Here is a 22,991-nt window from a genome sequence, read left to right on the forward strand (position 1 = left end):
CATGAATTTGGGACTGCTGTACCAATATATTGACTTGATTTTGTTCATTGAGGTCTGCTTTCCAACATATTGTGAAAATGCTACAGTAATTTGTCTGTCTGTGTTTTAAAACTCGGTGAGCTGCCTACCTAGACAGCATTTTTATCACATGCACAGCTGATGCCTAATTGATGCTGCACACGCCTTTGATGACCAAACATGCATGTCTAGACATTCTGTTGTAGTCGACTGTTTTGAGGAAGTCTTGTGTATTGTAAGTATTTTCATAAGTCAATTAAAGATTAAGTTTACTCCACTGCCCTATTTGAGGTGGGAAACCAACAGTTAATGGTTAAGGTTTTTACTCATTAATGAACTGTGTTATGAATTTACACACTGACATTATTATTAGGGGAAAACTGGTGCAATTATAACACTTTTTGCTCATTTATTCCCAAAAGGTTTACCCTAAAGCATTGACATTTTGACTATAACTTAATTGAATCAGATACAATTAAACACAAATGTCAGTGTTCGTGCATTCTTATGTTGTGTTATTGTAAAAAGACATGCATTAGACAGACAGACAGACAGGCAGTTAGATAGTTAGACAGACAGACACTGTAGATAGATAGGTAGGTAGATAGATAGAATGATAGATACTGTAGACAGACAGACAAACAGATAGTCAGACAGACAGATACTGTAGACAGACAGACAGATAGATAGATAGATAGATACTGTAGACAGACAGACAAACAGATAGTCAGACAGACAGATACTGTAGACAGACAGATAGATAGATAGATACTGTAGACAGATAGATAGATAGATACTACAGACAGAGAGATAGATAGATAGATAGATATTTTATATGTGCTGATGGTAGTCAATACTAGAGGTCTTCACGGGTCCAAAAATGTGTGCCCGAACCCGAAGAGACCCGGAAGTGTGCTATCCGGAACCGACCCAGATCCGTCTATTATTTGAAAGTTTGGACCCGGACCCGTGCAGAACCAAGAAATTCTGTAAATGTATTACCCGGAACCGACTCGGATCAGTCTATTATTTGAAATCTGGACCCAGACCCGGCCTGGACACACATACCCGATTGAACCCGATCGGCACAGATCCCACAGCTAATTGCTATTAACAATTAAATTTTCAAGTTGTGAAAATATACCTTTGTGTCTTACCCATTGTTGCCAACTTAGCGACTTTGTCGCTATTTTTAGCGACTTTTCAGACCACTTTAGCGACATTTTTTCAAAAAAGCGACTAGCGACAAATCTAGCGACTTTTTGGACAAACCTTAGCAACTTTCCAAATTCCAAATATCGCCAGTACTGCAAGCATGAGGTCTTACTTCCCCTCTGCGTCTGCTCTGTTCAGTGAGCGGCTGAGAGGAGCAGCACATTCCGTTGACTGCACGCCAGCGGACATAGACATGAATGAGCTGCGCATGTGCACGCTGTGTTAGCAGGAACCAATCAGTGATCACATAGCAGCTGCCTTCTCCTTTGTTTTAATTCAAAACATTTAATTTGACCGTTTTTTCTTGGCATGCGCTTATATTCACTACTAATCAGAGTTTTAGTTCATTCCGGTTCGGTTTCTGAACTCTCCGACTTCAGATCGTATATTTACAGACTCTATACATTTTACTTATCCAAACACAACAATAAACCTTCTTCAAACTCATAAACATGTAACGTTAGCTAAGTTCCGTTCCGTTGTCTAACAGAAAATATGTAATTGAGAACCGTTTTACTGGACCTTCGGCTATATACTTATATAAAAACAGTATGAGCACGGTTTAGGGGAGATAACCGTTATTATAAACTGAAGTAGGCTACAGTACCGACAAATTAAGCAGAATACAAATATGACGCGATGACGTCATTAATATGCTAATGACGCATGACGTCATCTGGCGACATTTAGCTACTTTTCGAGCAGGCTTTAGCTACTTTCCATTGAAAATAGTTGGCAACACTGGTCTTACCTAATGTAATGTTAGTAGCCTTCTCTCCTGTACCTGACCATGACGCATACAATCCATCCTCCTTGCCAATAAAGATGGCATAATAACATCCATGTTGTTCCTCTCTTGCTGATTGAAAGAGCATGTGTAATCCACTCATCATTTTAGCTTCAAAAGTCCAATTGCGGGCACGGTGGCGGATGACAAACTCGACTTTACATCTTTGCAGTTTTTTTGTATCTCGCATAATACGATAACTTCCATTGTTTGCCCTTTTGAACTATAACAGGGGTCAGGAACCTTTTTTCACTAAGGAGACAAATTTTGAATTTTTGGTTGATGCATTTTTTCGATAGAGCCATATCACAAATGAATTATTTACTATTTTACTAAGTTTTTCAATAAAATACAATGTTTATATTGCCCATAGACTACTCAAAAACAAACAAAAATGCTAATATTAATAGGTAACATATTACAAAATGGAATTGAGTATACGTGTTTCACTTCATGAAAAATTTTACTTCCCTTTTGGGCTGGGTGATATGTAAAAAAACATTTTAATGATAATCACATTTAAAATATCAATATCCGATTATATGGTCAATCCCCAAGGTCGGTGAATATTTTTTCCACCTCCCCAAATCCAAACATTTACGGTCTCCAACGCTCCATTTGCATCATGCAAGTGTCCGTATGCAGCAACAGGTGAAAATGACTAGCATACAACTTAAGAACTAAAGACAATTATAAATGTAAAGATAATTATACATTTACATTTATGCATTTGGCAGACGCCTTTATCCAAAGCGACTTACAGAGCCCTTATTACAGGGACAATCCCCCCGGAGCAACCTGGAGTTAAGTGCCTTGCTCAAGGACACAATGGTGCTGACTGTTGGGATCGAACCACCAACTGTTTACCAGTTATGTGCTTTAGACCACTACACCACAACCACTCCACATTTATAATAATCATTATAATAAATAAGCCTATAAAATTCTTGTGTTCCCAAAAAAATTTGCGGGTGCTATATCACACCCTGGTTGCACATAAAAAATAACAAACGTTCATAAAATCACTCATAGAAAATGCTCTTAACAGCTAAGATCAATAGTTATTGGGAAACGAGTCCCAGAACTCTATGAATGTTCGTGTCATTGCACTCAGAGCTCACTGTGCGCACACATCAAATCAGACACGCATTGGCAGCTTTTCTTTCGTCTTTTCTTCAAAATATAATCACGTTTCATCAAACGCACCTCTTTGTGTCTAATTTCTTGTTATATATCTCTCCGACAAGTCTTTCAGGTTGCCTTCCACAGTGGCTGGTACATCAGCAAAATACTCGGCATGAAAAATCAGCATTTGGCGGGTGTTCATTTCAAACCTTGTTCACCAGAAGTAGGCTGTAAAATTTGGGAGAAAGGAAACCAAAACAGAGTCATTGACTTCAAGCTTTGAACTCGCACCCACACTTTCTTTTGGAAAAGTATCTCTAGAAAGCTTTAAACGATAATTTGTTGGTGAATGGTGAGAGACCCGGCGAGCCACTTGATTTTTAACAAAGAGCAACTTGTGGCTCGCAAGCCATAGGTTCCCGAACCCTGAACTATAACAACGATTGCTCGTTCAGTGCCACGGCCGCTGATGTTAGAATCCCTAATTTGCTGTCATCTGTGCTTTCTGAGACTTGTCTGGTAATAGATTTTACATATACAACGTGAACGAATTCCAGCCACAATATCTCAAAAATCTCGCCGATGCCAATAATGCACTTCAGTTTACGTCATCTGTTAAACACCGATATGTCAGAATAAGTCCCGCCTTCTAAATAAAAGAGCCAATGGTCAACTGGTAAAGTCATCACGTCACTGCAGATGTTAAACAGACCCGGACCCGAAGTACAAGAATGGAACCCGACATAGACCCAGCTGACCATTTAAAATATGGACCCGAACCCATACGGTTCCCGGGTTGGGTGGACCAGTGAAGACCTCTAGTAAATACAAAGCACATCCTCAACACATTCTTATAGATTATGAATCATGGACTTTATATATGACATCAGACTACATGTAAGCACACAGTGAGCAAGATAAGAAAGTAGATATGGAAAATAAATAAACTTTAAACCCCGAAGAGACAATTTTAAATGCATTATTCAGAGAAATCCAACAGAAAGGTAAAAAAACAAACATTTAATGAGCAGTTAAATATTTATGAGCATTGCATTTCTGATTGCATTATGTTACATTACATGAGAATTCCATTACTGATTCTCGCCCCATACAATATCTATCTTTTACTACCTGTGTGTACTCTAACATGAAATACAAAGCCACTGAACTGAAAAATAAAATAAGGCAACTGTGATTAGATCTTGTCTATGGTTATATTTGCTGGTTCATGTTTGGTCTGAAGTAGTACCTTTAAGGTCACAATTTAAAGTAGTCACCTTAAACATGCTTTTAGGATATAAAACAAAAAACACTTTACAATAAGGTTCCATTTATTAACATTTGTTAGCAACATTAGTTATCATAAACAAACAATGAACAATACATTTATAGCATTTATTAATTTTGGTTAATATTAATTTCAACAAAGTAATGCACTCAAAAGTCAGTACCCTTAATTGAATTTGAGAGTTTTTTCAAGCAATGTAATTTCTTTCATTCAGATTGTCATTCATTTATGAATCTCGATTAGATGTTCCTACATTTAAAGGTATTTTTCAAACATGATTCAAACAACATGTTCCTTATTAGAATGCAACCCTCATTATAGAAAACAAAAAAAGTGCAACACACAGAAAGTTATCAACAGCGTAACAATAAAATAAATTAAAATCTAATTTATTTATAATAACACTGATGTTCAGAGATATTAGTATAAAATAAGAAAACTACAAAATTATTTATTTAAAATTAATTATTTAAAAATATTTAAAATTATAATTTTTTGAATATTAATGTATTTTAGGTATTTACTTCCAAAATATTAGCTATAAATTCAGTATATTTGAAACAAGTCATAAAGCAATAATTCAATATATTAATAAATAAAAAAATGGTAAAAGGATATGTGGATGATTCTCTCATTTATAGTCTATCCATTGTATGATTTGATATGAAGTGCCGATAACTGCACAACACTGTATTATAAACACATACATTATTGTTGACATCTCAGAAAATGTAGCTTAGTGCTTTATGACTTACACAACCAACCCACTGTCACTCTTGTGATGACTATTCTAAATTTGGCTAATTCGTATGATATCGTATGACTGCACTCGTTTCCACTCCTACGAATTTCACTACAGCCAATGACGATGCTGGAAATTGTTTCCATCTAAAACGCGACAAATACTTGCTTCTGGCACACGCAAGAGCTTTCTATGATGTTTACATACTCTACTGATTGGTTAAGTTTAGATAAGGGGTTTGGGTAAGGGCATAATATTAATAAGTATGTCCTTAACGCCTCGTGCACGGAACTCACGCTTACTTCCGCATTAGACGTCTGGGTATTTGCACGTGACGAAGTCGTACAAGTTTATAAGAACAACATCGTGAGAGACCATATGAAAAAGCCAACTTGTAAATTATGTACAAATTTTCATGAGATCAATTTGTAAAAAATGTACACAGTTATTGTTTGATTAAGCTGGTCTAGTCATGCATTATGGATGAAGTCTACCTACAATCTTACTGTACAATCGTACTGGAAATTTTACCAGCTTTTATATCAGTCTCCGCATTGTTAACATATGTTACGTTGGAGCACGTAGCGCATATTTCCACACGTTCAGCTTATCAGATTGAGGGCGGCATCAAGCCAAGTGCTGTGAACATATGTTTTTCTATTTTATATTCAGCCATTGGTGCGTTGACAATGTATTTAACTACAGCATCTGCTAATATTTTATGCAAAACCGTGATTCTACGATTTCAAAAAAATTAAATGGTGTCAAAAGCATAAATTCAAATTAATCAAAATAAATCGACCAGCTCTAACAGTAGTTTTAACTCAACTTCATTATGTTAGTCAAACTTAATTTACATTTACTTTTACTTTTCTTATGTTGGGCCAACTTAAAACTCCAGCATAACAGACTCTCTTTTTAAATACCAATACCCTTGCCCAGTTTCATCAATGCTACAAAAAGTATTTATGTAATCCCAACTCAAATCGATTAAGTAAACATACATTTCACAAATGTATTTGGATAGAGTGCAATGAAATCAAGTTGTGACAAAATGTTCCAGAATTGTGTTGTTTTAGTCTATTTTATTAAGTAACTGAACATCCTGAAACATTTTTTTATTTTGAGTGTACAATCAAAAGTTCTATATGTTAACATTTGTTATTGCACTATGAACATGAACTAACATTGAACAATAGTATTTTTATCAAATGGACAAATGGAACCTTATTGTAAAGCGTTACCAATATAATTGAGCAACTGTTGCTACTTTTTGAATGACTCTTCATTACTAAATGAAAACAATAAAGTAACAAGTGTTTTTTTTTAACCCACATTGACTCTGCAGTCCTACCTACAAGTTTATTTGGAGGTCCCACCAAACAAAGCATCAAATGTGACATTTTTTAAAGAGTTTTATGGACATTAAATTGAAATACTTTTTCTCCCTGAGTATATGGCATGTTGTTCCAAACCAGTATAACTTTCTTTATAGAAAGTCTGTGAATCACAAAAGGAGATGTTTCATAGTACGGAAAAAGGTGCAGCATAAGTAAATGGTGACTAAGGCTAACATTCTGCATAACATCTCCTTTTGTTTTTGTTTCACAAAGAAAAGAAAATCATACCAGTTTGGGTGGTAAATAACAGAGTATTCATTTATAGTAGAGATGTGAGTGTTGACTCAGTTTTTTGGTTAGATTTCTGCTGTTTTCTGTTGGTCCATTAAGGTCTTTCTCGACATGTACTGCCTTTAGCTGATCTAGGGCATTAGTTGCCGACGTCAAGGACAGCCAACTCAGGTTGACCAGTCACTGCTACTGAATTCAAATATCAGACTGCAGTAAGACAAACACTGAATGCCTCATTAACAGTTTTTTTATTAAGAGGCTATATTGGCACCCAGGAACTGTTTTCAGGGGCATTTTTAGCCTTTATGAGTGCATATACAGTATTTTTCAATACAGATATCTGTCAGCTACAGGTTACTATGGTGTCTGCAGAGGCCATAAACCCATAATCTGATAGAATATTATAGTGGTCGATCTAAATTGGCTTTAAATGGCTGATGCCGATACTGATATCTGACAGCTGAGAGTGGCTGAGGTCCAATATAATGATATATAATACAATTTAATGACAGCAAATGAAATGGACTGTAAAGTGCTGAAATGTGGTGGCATTTTTGCCCAAAGCCACACTGAAAACTATTTGAAGTGAGGTTTACTTGGAAACTAGGAAACAATTTCCACACAGAAATTGCTTGTAAATGTACTTGTAAAAAGACCATATTTTCAAGTAGCAATTTTTGGTGGCTTTAATTATAACTTCTCAAGTAAAGTTTACTTTGCAATACTCTGTTTCAAATCAATTGTACTTTTACTTAATTTCCTTTTTTTGTTTCAAAATTGTACACAAGCAATGTAGAACTGAATTAAGCCATGCTTTAAAGTGTACTGGCATTTCAATGCTTTTCTTACATACTTAATCATGTAACACATGACACATGGAAGCCATCCACAACATAATGCATGATTTGTGGTCTATAAGACAACATCACCTTGCTTTAATGGCCATAGAAACAAGATCCATAGCTGTGCACATTAGGGATGTCACAGTACCATAAACATATTGTATGATACTATACCAGCTAAAGTATCACAATACCACGTGATGTTAATTCTTAATGCAGTTTGTCATAGCAAAGGTGGTTCTTAGAAACTAGCCATTCCACTTGTTACTCAAGGAGTGATGAAAATAACTGATGGATTAACAGAGAGAATGCTCAAATGAACTAACTTGTTACCTAATAAATGGTTTGATGTAAAAAAAAAAAATTATCCTTTGCCGCATCAAAACAGCCAGTTCAAACGGCAACAGTTTTAAAATGTTGTTCCATTATTCCTGTGATTATTTGAATGTTGGTAACATATAAATAAAGATATTGTAACGTTGAAAAGAGCAGCTATTTCATTATCCTGGTAAACAGCAGCACAAATGCAGATTACACACACACACCGGTTTGATCACATGGCTCAGGGACATGATGAGATCCATCTAATCATAATTGCGAAGTTACCGCCACCATGCATTTGTAATTGGATCAAATTAAACGAGTGCAATGTTTGATTTTTCAGAGAATTGGTAAATCTGTAAATGTTAAGAAAAAGCATTTGGGTTAAATGAATTGGCACTCACCCGTGTGTATTCTGCAGAAGCAGTGGGATGTGTTTAAAGGTGTTTATAAGGTTGCTGGTGTTTCCCCCTTTGGCTTGAAATCTCTGTCAACATTCATGGCAGATGGGTTTTCCTGGTCTTATCAGGCAAATCCTAAAATAATTCCAAATCTCATTACATTAATTTTGTTTTAAAAAAGCTTTCCACTCTCCAGAGTTTTATTTAAATCCATATTATCCATTAGGAGACACAACCGACAAATGAACATGCTGGGATTCGGACGTGTGTGTTTGAAGCATGGGTAAACCACACATAAAAAAAACAACACCATATAACGGGACAATTCTAAACAATATTTTGTGCTCTTAAAGGGCACTGTGTGAAGGGGACACCACTCGAAAAGACAAAATTTGTAATGTTACTACAGACATTGGTCTGATTCAAATGAAGGTTTTAGCAAAAATTATACCTACATTAATTTATGCATTTGGCAGACGCTTTTATCCAAAGTGACTTACAGTGCACTTATTACAGGGACAATCCCCCCGGAGCAACTTGGAGTTAAGTGCCTTGCTCAAGGACACAATGGTGGTGGCTGTGGGGATCGAACCAGCAACCTTCTGATTAACAGTTATGTGCTTTAGCCCATTACACCACAACTTATTGTACTACCTTACAGATGGTATTACCGTTTAGAAAATACAGTTGCAACGCAATTACTTTTAAACTTTAATATCGCGATAATACCGTAGCACTGGCATACCGTGCAACTCTAGTGCGCACAAAACACGATGATGTAACAATCAACATATAATTTTTTTGATAATCAACAGGTCATTTAAGTAGAAAATAAACTTCAAACTTCACAACACAAGAAGTTACCAGATGTAACAACAAAATCAACAATGAAATTGGTGCATATCAACTTTCAAACAGTGAAACTATGCATCTCATTAATTGTTCATGACTGCTTGAGGTCAGAATTGACTTAATATTTTTAAATTTACACTTAAACTAACTCATTCAATGTAGAAAGTACTTAATCCTTTCTGCTATATTTACTTCACCACAATTGTTAGTGTATGGTTAATGCCAGCCACACATTAATATGACCTACATTGTAGATCTATTATTCTTTATTATGAGGCAGTAAAAGTTTTGATATGCAGATAATTATACTACATTTACATTTATTTACATTAAACAATATCCATAGAAAATGAATGGGAATATTACAAACATAAGCGATTAAACCATGTAGGGAGAAATGTGTTTACACCTATAGAAGGGGGGTTTGCTTTTCATATTAATTACTTTTGTACTTCTAAAAGTGTATTGTATATTGTTACAGTCATACAGTATGTTGTGTCCTTGTGAGCACTGTTGTAATGAGTGGCAAAGGTACGCTGAGTGGCAGAGTACACCATGTCTGATGCTAACTATAACCCAGCTTTAAGTAGTTAGCGCCACTAATGTGACATTGACATGGCGGTTGGATATATTTGGATTAGCTTGCAGCTTTGTCATGAAACGTTAAGATATGTTAGTGAATATCCATTTTTTTTCAAAAAGTAAGTGGTGAAAATTACTTGAAGCCATCTAAATGTTAGGAATATTAAAGTGTCATGGTTATTTTTAGATTTTTCATATTCAGGGCATAATTAGATTTTTTTCAAATATAAAAACTAAAAAGTGATAATAAAACTAACTAATTAGTTCAGTCAAATCAAGTCCATCATGGATTGGAAATGTAGATTAAATTTACATACAATTTTTATGAGTAAATTGGCGGTTGCGCTATTAACACGCTGTAGGTTGCTTTGATGTGTAATGAGTTCAGTCAGCCATTCAGAAATATTCATGACCTCGTTATTTCTCCCACATAAACTAACACGCTCTCATAGTGCATGTAAACTGCCTAAACAGCCTCTAATTTTTCCTTTGAGTTACATTTATTAAAACCTCTTCAAGGAATTGGGCCATTTCATTTCAGACATATCAAAAGTCAAAAGTTCAAGAGTCCACTTGTTAAAATGCTTCTATTTAGCATCTTTGTCTAACTTCAACTTCAACTTGTTTTTCTCATGACATTTATACTATCAACATCATTTCTTAGTATTTGTCCCCCTTTTTCTTTATGCCACTCGAGTTGGCTTTGACTCCACGAATTTATGCAAACCTGATGGACAATGTCACAAATTGGCTAATTTGATTAGTGGCCTACAAATAGTGCAGAATCTTCAATATTTCTCATTAATTTTATGTCATAATGTTTCTTTGATAACATTATTACAAACCTAAAATGTTCTGTGTAGTTCCAGGTTTAAATTAGACATCGTATATGGGAGCAAAACACTAATGTTTCAACTTCAGTATTTTATGTTATCTTACGCATCTTTGCTTTGTCATGTCAGTTAATGTTTCCTAGTGAGGTTTTGAGAAGGATCCGTTGCGTGACTGTCAGTGGTTATTGCAGAAGGTGGCAGTAGCTGTGTAAGCGGGAGATTGTATGATTGGAATGCTTCTCAAATGTCACCGGCGGTCACTACCTAAACAACTAAGCCCACAGCAAAGCCCTTGCAATGCATCCAGAATTAATAACCAGAACTGTGCTTGGAATTGTCATCCTCCACTACAACATTTGGCCAACCTTGATGTGAAACACGCTTCTATTTGTCATCTACATGATTAAGATGATGGAATATCTCAAGTTGCTAATGCTGTCAGTGTAAGTTTCCATTAGGCATGACATGGGGCGCACTGTAACCTACAAGTGTTAAGTCAGCCATAGGCATTGGAATGACAATGTGTCACATTTTTTCAACAGAAAATGTAACTACCATATTTAGGGCAAAATAGCTTTTGGGCTACTCGGAAAACATATTTTTAGTAGTGATTGCTATGGCAATCAATATATAATCAATATTAGTATAAGACATGGGCATTTTGAGGAATTTTGTAGTCAAGTACTCTAACACAAAATAAATCGAGTTTTTGGCATAATGTTGATTACGACAAAAAAATATTTCAACTCGTCCCTCCAAAAAGCAAAAACGAGGATACAGTGAGGTACAATGGAAGTGATTGTGGCAATTTTTTGGATGGTTTAAAGACTTAAGAAATGTGATGCTTACATGTAACTGTTCTCTTCTTAATGGAAAGGAGGAAGTGGGAGACAGCGAGATCCGAATGAAAAAAGGTACTTTTTATTGTCCCCAAAATAAACTTGCTTTTCAACATAAGCAAAACAAAATACTGCTTTTCAGCCAGCTTGAACCAACACTCTGTTAATAGCCACACAGTCTTGGTGAGTGTGCATCAGTGTCTCCCGCCTCACTGGCGTCCGGCTCGCTCTGAAACCCTGTCTCCACTCTCAATGCAATGACAAACAGCTGTTAGAGACAATCAACAATCATTGCCAGACGATGATCCTTACTGTTCTCATCTCCTGATCTTGCTTTCCATTCACAAGCCAGCACTCAACCACACCCACAGCACCACATTATAATTTTATTAAAGCACTTACATTAATTCTTCTGTTAAAACTCATATATTATTTGAGCTATAAAGTTGTTTAAATTGTCTTTTTTACAGTCATTATAGGGTGTTTGGGTTTGACTATAACTTTACACAGAAAAGGTAAGTTTTATCACACTAAAATCATATTTACATGCATATTGTTTTTGTATTGTGGCTATACTTTTGAAAAGTATTTTAACGTTTAAAGATTGGTCCCCATTCACTTATATTGTAAGTGCCTCATTTCACCCTGATTTTTGCTTTTTATAAAGAAAAAGTGGGGCAAGACGATTGAGCTTAACTTGTATTGAACCCAGAATATTCCTTTAAGTAAATAAATATTATGACACGTGTTAAATTGATAGCCTATTTGGGTTTTCACAAATGTCACCCTTAAAGCGGTTTCAAACTAAGCTTCAACATCATTTGAGCCATTTTTACGTATGGAAAAATTAGCACTAATCATGAACAACAACATAGAGATGAATGACAAAACATAAATTTCAAGCAAAGGTTATTTAGCAGAGTCAGGCCACTTCTATTAAAATGAATGAGAGTAATTATAATGCCCAACAGTCAACGGATGTAGAAAGGAAGTCCCCCCTTATAGGTAAAACAGCCAATCACCTTTAAGATACAGACATTGCCTGTCAATCAACTCAGGAACATGCATGTGCATTAGCTAGAAACTTGCTGGGATTTGTTAAAGAAGCACAATTTATAATTCCAGTGTTGTCAGATTTTACTGCTGATTTGAATTATGTTCTTTGATCATTATCTTGGCCAACCATTTTTGAGATTTTGGTGTTCGCCCATTCAGGTGCTGCACTTTCATGACTAGAAATAGCTCCCCGAGAGCATTCTAAAGATGGCAGCCAGTGGACTGACTTGCTAGAAAGACTTTGTTCTAAGTCTTCTGAAGAGATATACGATCACTTTAAATAATGGCAGAACTTTCATTTTTGGGTAACCTATTCCTATAACAACGTCATGTATCCACAGCCCAACCCATTCAGTTGTAACAGCAAGACTGAGGTGAGAGAAGCGGTTCCCTTTTATAGGAACTCAAGCTGCGTAAACGCATTGGGACACGCCCTGAATGTCACATGGTTTGAAGCCCTTGTACAATCATTCCAATTTGTTCGCTGGTGGGGCTTAAGCAAAGGCACTAGCTATGTCAAGGGCTCCATAAAAACACTCGCTTTGGCACAATCGAGTCAGATTTCTGTTCTTCATTGCTACACATCTAAACCCGTTTGTTCCAACGACTCATGTCGAAGCGAGGACAATTAATCCTCCCATTTGAGTGGCGAACTCATAAGGATGTTGTTTATACAGCTTAGATTTCATAGCAATTTTTTTTCCCAAACATTACAAGGGTTCATTACAGATGCGCTTTTCGAGGCTCGCAATTTCTCACCACGAGGCATCATCCCCACTTATTCTAGTTCCAATGCCTCCATAGTTGGAGCTTGTGTGCGGTAGCCATTTGGGAATTCGGCTTTGTGTCTGAGATGTTTGGAGTGTGAACGGACATCAGGTTCTTCCTTGTGTTTGTCGCCCTACCCCTGAGCAAAAGTGCAAAGCTCAACAGGCATTTTCTGTCTAAAAAAAGCATGCGAAAGAGTTAACATGCGCGTCTTGAGCCGTCGCCATTTAAAAACGCTGTATGAGAGAATTCTGCCTCACCCTTTCTCTCTCTCCCCTCCCCGTTTGAACTGAACTGCTCGCTGCGGACGGGATCATGCATGGCCGGTGATCAGGGCCACTGAGAGAGTGGGCTGGTATAAGAGAATATTCACCAATGGAGTGATGGTGAACCATTACATGAAACATAACCCTGGTTCCCTGAGTGGGAATAAGACACTGCATAAGCTGGCCATACCCTATAGCAGCTGCATAGGCCTGTGGTAGTAGGTAGAGTAGTAGTGCTCATATTTAAGGTTAGGTATTTAACAGCCTGATCTCATGAAGATAATGTAATTTTGGGGACATTTTGGGAAAATAATATGATTCGGTTCATTACACGTATCGTGGCAAATCTGAGGTGAAATGGCCACTTTTTAGTGCTAAAAGTGAGGTAAACTCCCCCCCCGCCCTTAAACTTAAAAACTTAACCATAGTGTCATACAAAGCAAATGTGACATCAAAAACACAATTGCTGAACGTCATTTCGTGGTGCTTTTATGACACTTTTGGCTCCTGTGTTGACTCACATGCTCTTCACTAACATACCCCAGTCCTTTGCATAGCAAGTGTAACACTTTATCAGTTAAGCTACCTTGTAACTTCATTGCACTTTACAAGTCATGCCCATAGTAAAAATGTTCAGATGGCATTATGTGAGGAACAGGGCAAAAAGTATGTTTAAGTACTGATAATCTGCCCTTTTGATTTTTTCCCACATGCATTACTTAATTTGTGTGAAAAGTAATAAACGTCAATGTTGTTTTAATGCCACTTGGGATTTTTCACCAGGAAACTGCTGCAATTCATTGAATTAGCCATGTAAAAGTAGTTCCCTCTCGAGAGGTCTATGTTATTGAGTAAGTAGCTTACGCTATGGGAAAACTCAGTTTCTCGAGAAATATTGAAGTCTTTATGTAAAACGCATTGCAGCTGCACAGCATACAGCAATGAGCGAGGCAGCTCGGTCATTGGCTGTGCTGCGGCAACTTGCTCGAACCAATGACGGGGCAACTCGCTTCGCGCTCGCGCGCTCAGAGCCCGCCAAGATGGGCGTGGCTAGGGCTATATATTAGGCGTCCCGTCATGAGAGTTCTTTAGATTTAATCTCCTTCAGCGAAGACCTTCTCTTCGCTGGATCCTCCGGATTGTTGGAGTCTTTTCGCCCGCCGTTGACAAGCCTACAGCAGGACTGCTAAGAGGACGCCGGCGCCTTCAGCCGCCTTTGAAGCCTTCTACTACGCCATCCGCCAGGCGGACCAGCACCCCTCCAACAGAGCGGTGGGTCTCGTCTCGTCTCGTTCGGTGCGTCAGGGGACGACGGTGAAAAGGATGACAGCCTTTCTATTGACGCTGCATCCGACGACTGGCCGGGCTCGGCCTTCGACCCCGCGCCGTCGACATTAGCCGACACGAGCACGGGCACCAGCATGGACTCTGAGATCATCCGCATCCTGTCCAAAGCCGTGGAAGACCTCGGGCTCGGCTGGTCTTCTCCGGAAGAGCCCGCCCACAGCCGGCTGGACGAGTGGTTCCTGCAGGGGCGCCGGCAGGCCCCTCGACAGAGACCCTCCCCTTTCTTCCCCGAAGTTCACGACGAACTCACAAAGTCATGGAAAGCCCCGCACTCTGCTTGCCTGAAGCCTTCTTTCTCTTCCTCGCTCACCTCGGTGGACAGCGTGAGAGAAAGAGGCTACGAGGGAACCCCGCCCCTCTGTGGCCAACCATCTGTGCCCACCCTCCACCGCTGGATGGAAAGCCAAAGCTTCTCATCCCTCGAAGCCCTGCCGATGTACCTCAGCTCTCGCCGGCTGCGCATACGCCGCCGCCGGCCAAGCTGCGTCAGCGCTTCATTCCATGGCTGTTCTACAAGTTTATCAGGCCAAACTTCTCTGCACCATGGACGAGTCGGGACCTGAACCTGAGGCTTTCAAGGACCTGCGCAGCGCCACTGACGTAGCCCTGCGAGCCACAAAGGCCACCGCCCAATCCATCAGCCGGGCCATGGCTAACCTGACTGTCCTTGAGCGCCATCTGTGGCTGACGCTAACAGAGATGAAGGACGTGGATAAGGCACCATTTCTTGACGCGCCTATCGCTCCAAGCGGCCTGTTCGGTCCGGCGGTAAAAGAGTTTGCTGAACGCTTCACTGAAGCTCGGAAGGATTCGCAGGCTATGCGTCACTTCCTGCCCAAGCGCTCCAGCTCATCTCAGAGCTGCCAGAGACCGCATCAGCAGCGAGCCAGGGCGGCACCTCCCGTCTCCCAGCCAAAGAGCAGACCTGAAACGGACGCTCGACGGCGCTCGCATTCCGCTAACCGAAGGAAGCCGCCTGAGCAACGGGGTCCTCGGCCCAAGATCGTGCTGAACCCGGAGCCTCGTAAGTCTTCCTAGCAATAGGAAGAAAAGAGAGAGTGCGTGTCTCGCAAAAGCGGACCACTCTCTCTAAAACGTGTGAAACATTACCTAGTCCCCTTACAGGCGGCTGGAAATGTCTGTACAGCAGTCAATGGGCCAGTCACAGAACTTCGCTCACCTGCAATCAAACGCCGTTTTAACGGCAACACACAGAAATCACAAAAGAGTCATTTTCTGCCTGTGTCACTAAGGAGTCACGTCTCCACACTAAAGTGCGCATTCCCACGTATCAATACTGTCCAAACAGTGCCGAATACTTCCCCAGCTCCAGCTGGGCGCACCATATATGTAGATCGTGTGCCTATTGTCATGTATGCACCACTACACGCAAGCACTGTTCCCACAGTTATAAACACTTCCCCAGTAAAGCGGAAATACTATAAAGGTAGCGGCGTGCCTGCTGTCCTGCATGCACCCCTACACACAAACACTGTACGCATAGCCAAAAACCCCCGCCCATGGCGGAGGCTTTATGAAGTTGGCGTGCGTGCCTACTACGATATATGCACCCCCACCCATAAGCACTGCCCATACAGTTTCAAACAGTTCTCTGTCTCATGCGCAAGCATCACAGATGCGACAGCTGAGCAAGAAACTCCCGCTAAGAGCGGGAAGCTTTATGGAAGTGGCGCGTGCCTATTACAATGTATGCACCCCACCCGTAAACACTGTTGATACAGTTTCAAACATTTCTCTGTCTCATGCCGCAAGCATCACGGATGCGACAGCGAGCCAGAAACTCCCGCTAAGGCGGGAAGTTTTATGACAGTGGCGGCGTGCCTATTACGATGTATGCACCCCCACCCGAAAACACTGTCCATACAGTTTCAAACATTTCTCCAGCTCATGCTGCGAGCATTTCGGAGATAGCGCGCGTGCCTGTAATCTCACACGCACCTCTGCTCTCGGCACTCAACAAGGCTGCTCAGCGCGCGCCCGCGCCTCTGACAGCTGTAAGCTCAGTGTTAGCACAAGGCAATTTGCCGGTGGGGCCCATACGTCACTGCGACACGCCCCCAGCCAGCATTCAGCCCATATCTGTGCGAGCAAAAGCCTGGGAAAAAATCCCTGACATGCCGAAATGGGTTTTGAACATAATAAAACACGGTTACTCGCTTCAATTCGCTCGCAGACCACCCCGCTTTTCAGCAGTGGTCGAGACGAAAGTGAGGAGAGATGTGTCACATGTTCTACGCACCGAGGTGCTCAAACTAATAGAGAAGGAGCTATAGAAACTGTTCCTCCCTCTATGAGCCGAGGCAGGTTTTTACAGCCGCTATTTTCTCGTCGAAAAAGGACGGTGGCCTCCGCCCCATCCTAGATCTCAGACATCTGAACAAAGCTTTAATGATTCGCTCATTCAGAATGTTAGCGACCAAACATATCCTCGCGCAAGTTCAGCCCGGGATTGGTTTCTATCAGTGGATTTGAAAGACGCTTACTTTCACATTCGATAGCGCCTCATCACAGGCCTTTTCTGAGATTTAGCTTTGAGGGACAGTCATACCAGTACACAGTACTACCATTCGACCTATCATTGGCCCCGTACATTCACGAAATGTATGGACGCAGCACTTTTCCCCTGAGACAGCGGGAGTCGCGAATACTGAATTACCTTGACGATTGGCTAATCATAGCACAATCAGAGAGTCAGTTAACGACGCACAGATCTTGGATTATCAGCCATCTAGAATGCCTGGGTCTGAGAATCAATTTTGCAAAGAGCGTGCTATCCCCCAGCCAGAATATCTCCTTTCTGGGAATAGTGCTAGACTCAGTGCAGATGACGGCGCGCCTCTCATCAGAGCGCGCACTCTCTATTCGACGCCTTGCAACATTATTCAGACCCCCGTCAAACGACTTCAAAGGATGCTCGGTCTCATGGCCTCCGTATCAGCTGTACTCCAGCTAGGATTGTTGCACATGCATCCTCTCCAACGCTGGCTCAAGAGCCGTGTCCCCACTCACGCGTGGCGCTCAGGCCACTTTTTAATCAGAGCAAATCATGGCTGTATAAAAGCCCTGACGCCCTGGAAAGCCGTCGACTGGTATCGAACCGGCGTGAGTCTGGGCGTGAACACACGGAGAAAAATGATCACGGCAGATGCCTCCAAAATAGGATGGGGGGCCCTTTACGAGGGCAGGCCTGTCTCCGGCTTTTGGTCAAACCCGGAAAAGCGCCTACATATAAACTGTCTGGAAATGAGCGGTGCGCCTTGGCTCTCAGAGCCCTGCTTCCATACCTGAAAAGCGAACACGTCCTGGTCGAGCGGACAACATGACCGGTAGTATCGTATATAAATCGCCAGGGTGGACTCAGGTCGAGCTCCCTGCACTCTATGGCCAGGGAGCTCATCTCATGGTCACAGCACCACTTGCGCTCGCTGAGAGCAGCGCATGTGCCAGGCGTCCTGAACCAGGGGCGGACATGCTGTCCAGAGACAAGGTTCTCCCAGGAGAATGGTCTCTCCACCCCTGGCCGGTTCAGTGGTTATGGCAAACCTTTGGCAAGGCGGAGGTCGACCTCTTAGCCTCCAGGGAAAATCGCACTGCCCCTTTTCTTCTCAAAGAGCACAGACGCCTTCGCCCAAGTCTGGCCGAGCAGCCCCTTGTATGCTTTTCCCCGATCGCGATGCTACCTCAGGTCATCAGTCGGATCAGGGAAGTGAAATGTGCAGTGCTCCTGGTAGCCCCTCTCTGGAAAAACCAGGCGTGGTTTCCAGAACTGATGCAGATGATGCAATCTGCCCCATGGCCGATTCCGCTGAGGCTAGACCTCCTCAGGCAGGCCAGCGGGATGATTCTTCATACCCGCCCGATCTGTGGGCCCTCCATGCATGGCCCCTCAGCGGGTTCCGAGAACCTCCCAGTGGAGTTTTGAGAACCATCACGGAGGCCTGGCGCCCTCTACGAGCAGCTTATATGCCCAAAAGTGGAAAGCGTTCAGTGACTGGTGTGATACCAAGAGCTTGAACCCCAAATGCGTGCGAGATACCAAGTGTACTCACCTTTTTGCAAGAGCTGCTGGAGGCGGGCGCACACCCTCCACGCTCAAAGTCTATGTGGCTGCCATAGCGGTGTCACACAATCCTGATAAGGGCGTTCATTAGGGAAAAGCGACCTAATCATTCGTTTCCTAAGATGCGCTAGGAGGATGAACCCCCTCGCCCCCTCGGTGCCGATCTGGGACCTGGCCACGGTCCTGGACGCACTCAAGAGTGCCCATTCGAACCTCTCCGAACCGTGCACCTTAAACAGCTCTCGCTCAAAACTGCGCTCTTGCTGGCGTCGCCTCAGTCAAGAGAGTGGGCGACCTGCACGCGCTGTCATCAAGCTGCTTGCCTGGAATTTGGACCTAACGACTGCAGAGTTGTCCTTAGGCCAAAGCACGGGTATATTCCTAAAGTGCTCTCCACACCCTTCAGAGTACAGGTGATATCTCTGGCAGCTTATCGTCCCCAGCGGACGGCGGCGCTAATTTACTCTGCCGGTCAGGGCTCAGAGTATATTTGGAGCGTTCTGCCCGTTCAGACAGGCGGAACAATTATTCAGTATGCTTTGGCGGCGCACTAAAGGTCTCGCAGTTTCAAAGCAAAGAATATCGGCTGGATAGTGGATGCTATAAGCTGGCTTATGAAGCCAAGGGCCTTCAATGCCCCTTAGGCGTCAGAGCTCACTCTACGAGGAGCATGGCCTCCTCGTGGGCGTGGTCGAGTGGGATATCCATTGAAGATATTTGTGCGGCGGCAGGCTGGGCCTCGCCTTCGACATTTATCAGGTTTTATAACCTACAGTTACATTGCATTCCAACATTCTATCAGCCTGACTGTAGAATGGACTGGAGTATGTATATGCTGAGCATTATCTCCTCCCTTATAGGTCCGTCTCTGACTGACTTAGAGGATTTTTTATGCATATCAGTACATAAGTTATGTGCTTGTGTTTTTACAATGAGCGCCCCACCATGGACCTCCTTGGGGCAAAGGCGCTCTGTATTTTCCCATTATATAGCTCGCCGTTGGCCGGCTTGTTGGATAATCACTTTGCTTTAAGGCTCAGGCATCCGCCTCTGGCTTTATAGAGCGAAGTCAGCACGCCTGGCGTTTTGCATGGTGTTCCCATAGCGTAAGCTACTTACGCAATAGGAGAGACCTCTCGAGAGGAGCGACTTCGGTTACTAACGTAACCTCGGTTCCCTGAGAGGAGGGAACGAGTATTGCGTAAGCTGCCGTGCTTGTGCTTGGTCAGTTCAGCTTCAGTCGATTGAACCTAAAGAACTCTCATGACGGAGCCTAATATATAGCCCTAGCCACGCCCATCTGGGCGGGCTCTGAGCCTAGCTAGCGCTAGCGCCCATTGGTCGCTGCGTTCAGAGTCGCCCCGTCATTGGTTCGAGCAAGTTGCCGCAGCACAGCCAATGACCGAGCTGCCTTGCTCATTGCTGTATGCTGTGCAGCTGCAATGCGTTTTACATAAAGACTTCAATATTTCTCGAGAAACTGAGTTTTCCCATAGCGTAAGCTACTTACGCAATACTCGTTCCCTCCTCTCAGGGAACCGAGTTTACGTTAGTAACCGAGTCGTTTTGCATAGGTATTGTAACATTTTTTGAGACCAGCTCGAAGTGTTGTATCACGCATTTTCATCAGAAAGTTTGTAAAATCTAGTATTGTGTTCTTATGTTAAGGTGCAGAAATCATGCTGCTGTGTGTATTTGCTTTATTTTGAACTGCAGGATCCCTCACGCACACCAGGTCACAAGTGCTGGGACCAAGCAGCATATCCAGATCCGTCCTCTGGTCGCAAAGAGAACTAAGAGGTACGTGCAATGTTGTTCCCAGTCACAGAGTAGGACTCTTCAAATAGACTGTTTGATCTGAGTTGAAATGTTATGAGTTCTGCATTTAAACTAACAAATGTTAAAAAGGATTTATACTCATTTTTGGGGGGGAATTCTCAATGGGCCCAGAGCAGCATGCGTGTCCTCTGCAAATACTTAGAGGGGTTTCCTACAACCACTGCAGCATTTACGTTGAACGTTGAATGTCTCTTGATCGTTTCACACCTGTTTTATGTCTCAGTCTTTCCAAAGAGATCTCAACAATGTCTCTAACTGTGCTCAGATTTGCCAAGATACCAAAGTCTTGAAAGAACTCAAACATTTCTCACTCCAATTTATCTGAGCTTTTTTGTTCACTAGTGATCAGCTTAGGCAATATATTTGCAGATATTTGGCCATTTTGAGATTATTTGTTTGTATATCTTTTAAATCTGTGTAACATTTGCAAATTTGGAGTGAATGAAACTTGTATATAAAGTTATCATTTATTTAGAAACTGAAGAGCTTAAAATTGTGCAGTCTTGAGAATATGATTAGAAAATTTGTTTTCAATGTGGGTGGGCTGATTTTAGATGAACTGAGATGAAAATCTTGAATGAGCATTAATTAGTGGAAACATTGCAACAAGGTCAACTCAGTTTGGGGTTTTCGACAAGAATGTCTTGAATGAAGGAATGTGCATCAGAGCGGAGAGTAGTGGATACCGGCAGTCATTTGAGCATCTCTTTAGCCAGTAGCAGCAAAAGAGATGGCACGTGAATTATAGGTACATTCCTGAAAATGTTATGGAAATGTTATTCATGCATTCAAATATGTCAAACCTCACCCACACCACTGGCCAGGGAGCATGGCGAATCCTTTTATGCAATCGTACACGGTTTCAGTCAAGTTAAATTAGTAGCTGGAATTCAGTCATATCCACGAAACATGGTATACAACGTCTTTTGATGTAAATATTATACACTATTTTCATCACCTGCCTCAGTATGACTGCAATTATGTCAATGCTTTGACAAAATGAGAGACTTTTGTACATTCAATAAATGCATATGCATTTTTTTCAAACTAAGAGCTCAATGAGGAGTCAGGATAGTTTACTAGTCATACAAAAACCAATTAATTGAGTAGTGAGGTCGACTAATTTATCTTGATTATTTCTTTTCTTTTTTTAGTTAGACAGTTTTTATGTTAAAAATATAAAGTTCCATTTGTCATTGAATAATTTTTCTTTTAATACCCTTTCTTTTCTTTACTGTCAGTTATTGATCAAAAACAACAAAAAAGGAAACTTAATTCTAATCACTCTTGACACGGATGCAGTAAAGAAGCCATGTGACTCCACTCTCTTTAATATGCGCTCAACCAAAACACTTCTGTGAGATGCTCTCTGAACTGCTACTATTCTAAAGGAGACAGTATTGTTTTAACTGTTTTACCTGGATCGGTATCGACTCCGAGAATTACGTTTTTAGATGGAGCCCAATCCAAATCCGATACTGTGTTAGTCATGTTTGTTTTCTCAAGCTCCAAAAATTACATAAAAGAACCAGTAAAGCACAATTGAAATAGTCCATATGACTTCTGCATTTTATTCAAAGCCACTTGAAGACATGCTATAGATCTATGAATCACAAAAGACAGTGTTTAATAAGTAAATATATAGTATGCATGTTGACACAAACACACACACACATAAGCACGCACAGGCTGGTGATTTTCAGCCTTCACGGTGGTGCGCAATATTTGAACGCTACTCTTGAACAACATCTCAGATGTAGATGCTCAATAGTTTGGTTCACTTATAATATGCTTTTAGAATGGCACCAGAGGAGCATTTTAACAGAATTTGAATTAGAAGCTAATTTAACTACTGTGAACTAGCCTACATACAGACACATATAGGACTTTCTGGAGTGTTCCAGTCATCAAAATAAAAACAGGGCTTAAATACTCAGCAGTTGATTAGGTATGATGAGAAACAGGTGATGTGAATGAGTCTGTGTCAGTATTCGGGCAAGCAGGACCTCTGGTGGCTATTTAAAAGTATTGCAATAGAGTTTCAGAGCCCCTCTCCTGTGAGTGGCTCCCGACACGAATAGAACCACCTCAAGGGGGTCTGCCTCGATGTCTTGGGGAGGGACGGGTGGAGTGATTACGATGAAAGTCCTTAATGAGC

General features: G+C 41.2%; 1 protein-coding gene across 1 annotated transcript in view; it reads left to right on the forward strand.

Moving 5' to 3' along the window:
- Positions 1 to 22,991, forward strand: part of LOC127646743 (RNA-binding protein Raly-like) — a 132,826-nt gene that overhangs the window by 694 nt on the left and 109,141 nt on the right. The window contains exon 2 of the mRNA XM_052130599.1: positions 20,711 to 20,794. The gene's annotated coding sequence lies outside the window, so the exon portion shown is untranslated. The remainder of the gene's footprint in view (positions 1 to 20,710; positions 20,795 to 22,991) is intronic.

The sequence above is a fragment of the Xyrauchen texanus genome, chromosome 7 (assembly GCF_025860055.1).
Source record: "Xyrauchen texanus isolate HMW12.3.18 chromosome 7, RBS_HiC_50CHRs, whole genome shotgun sequence".
NCBI classification, from domain to species: domain Eukaryota; kingdom Metazoa; phylum Chordata; class Actinopteri; order Cypriniformes; family Catostomidae; genus Xyrauchen; species Xyrauchen texanus.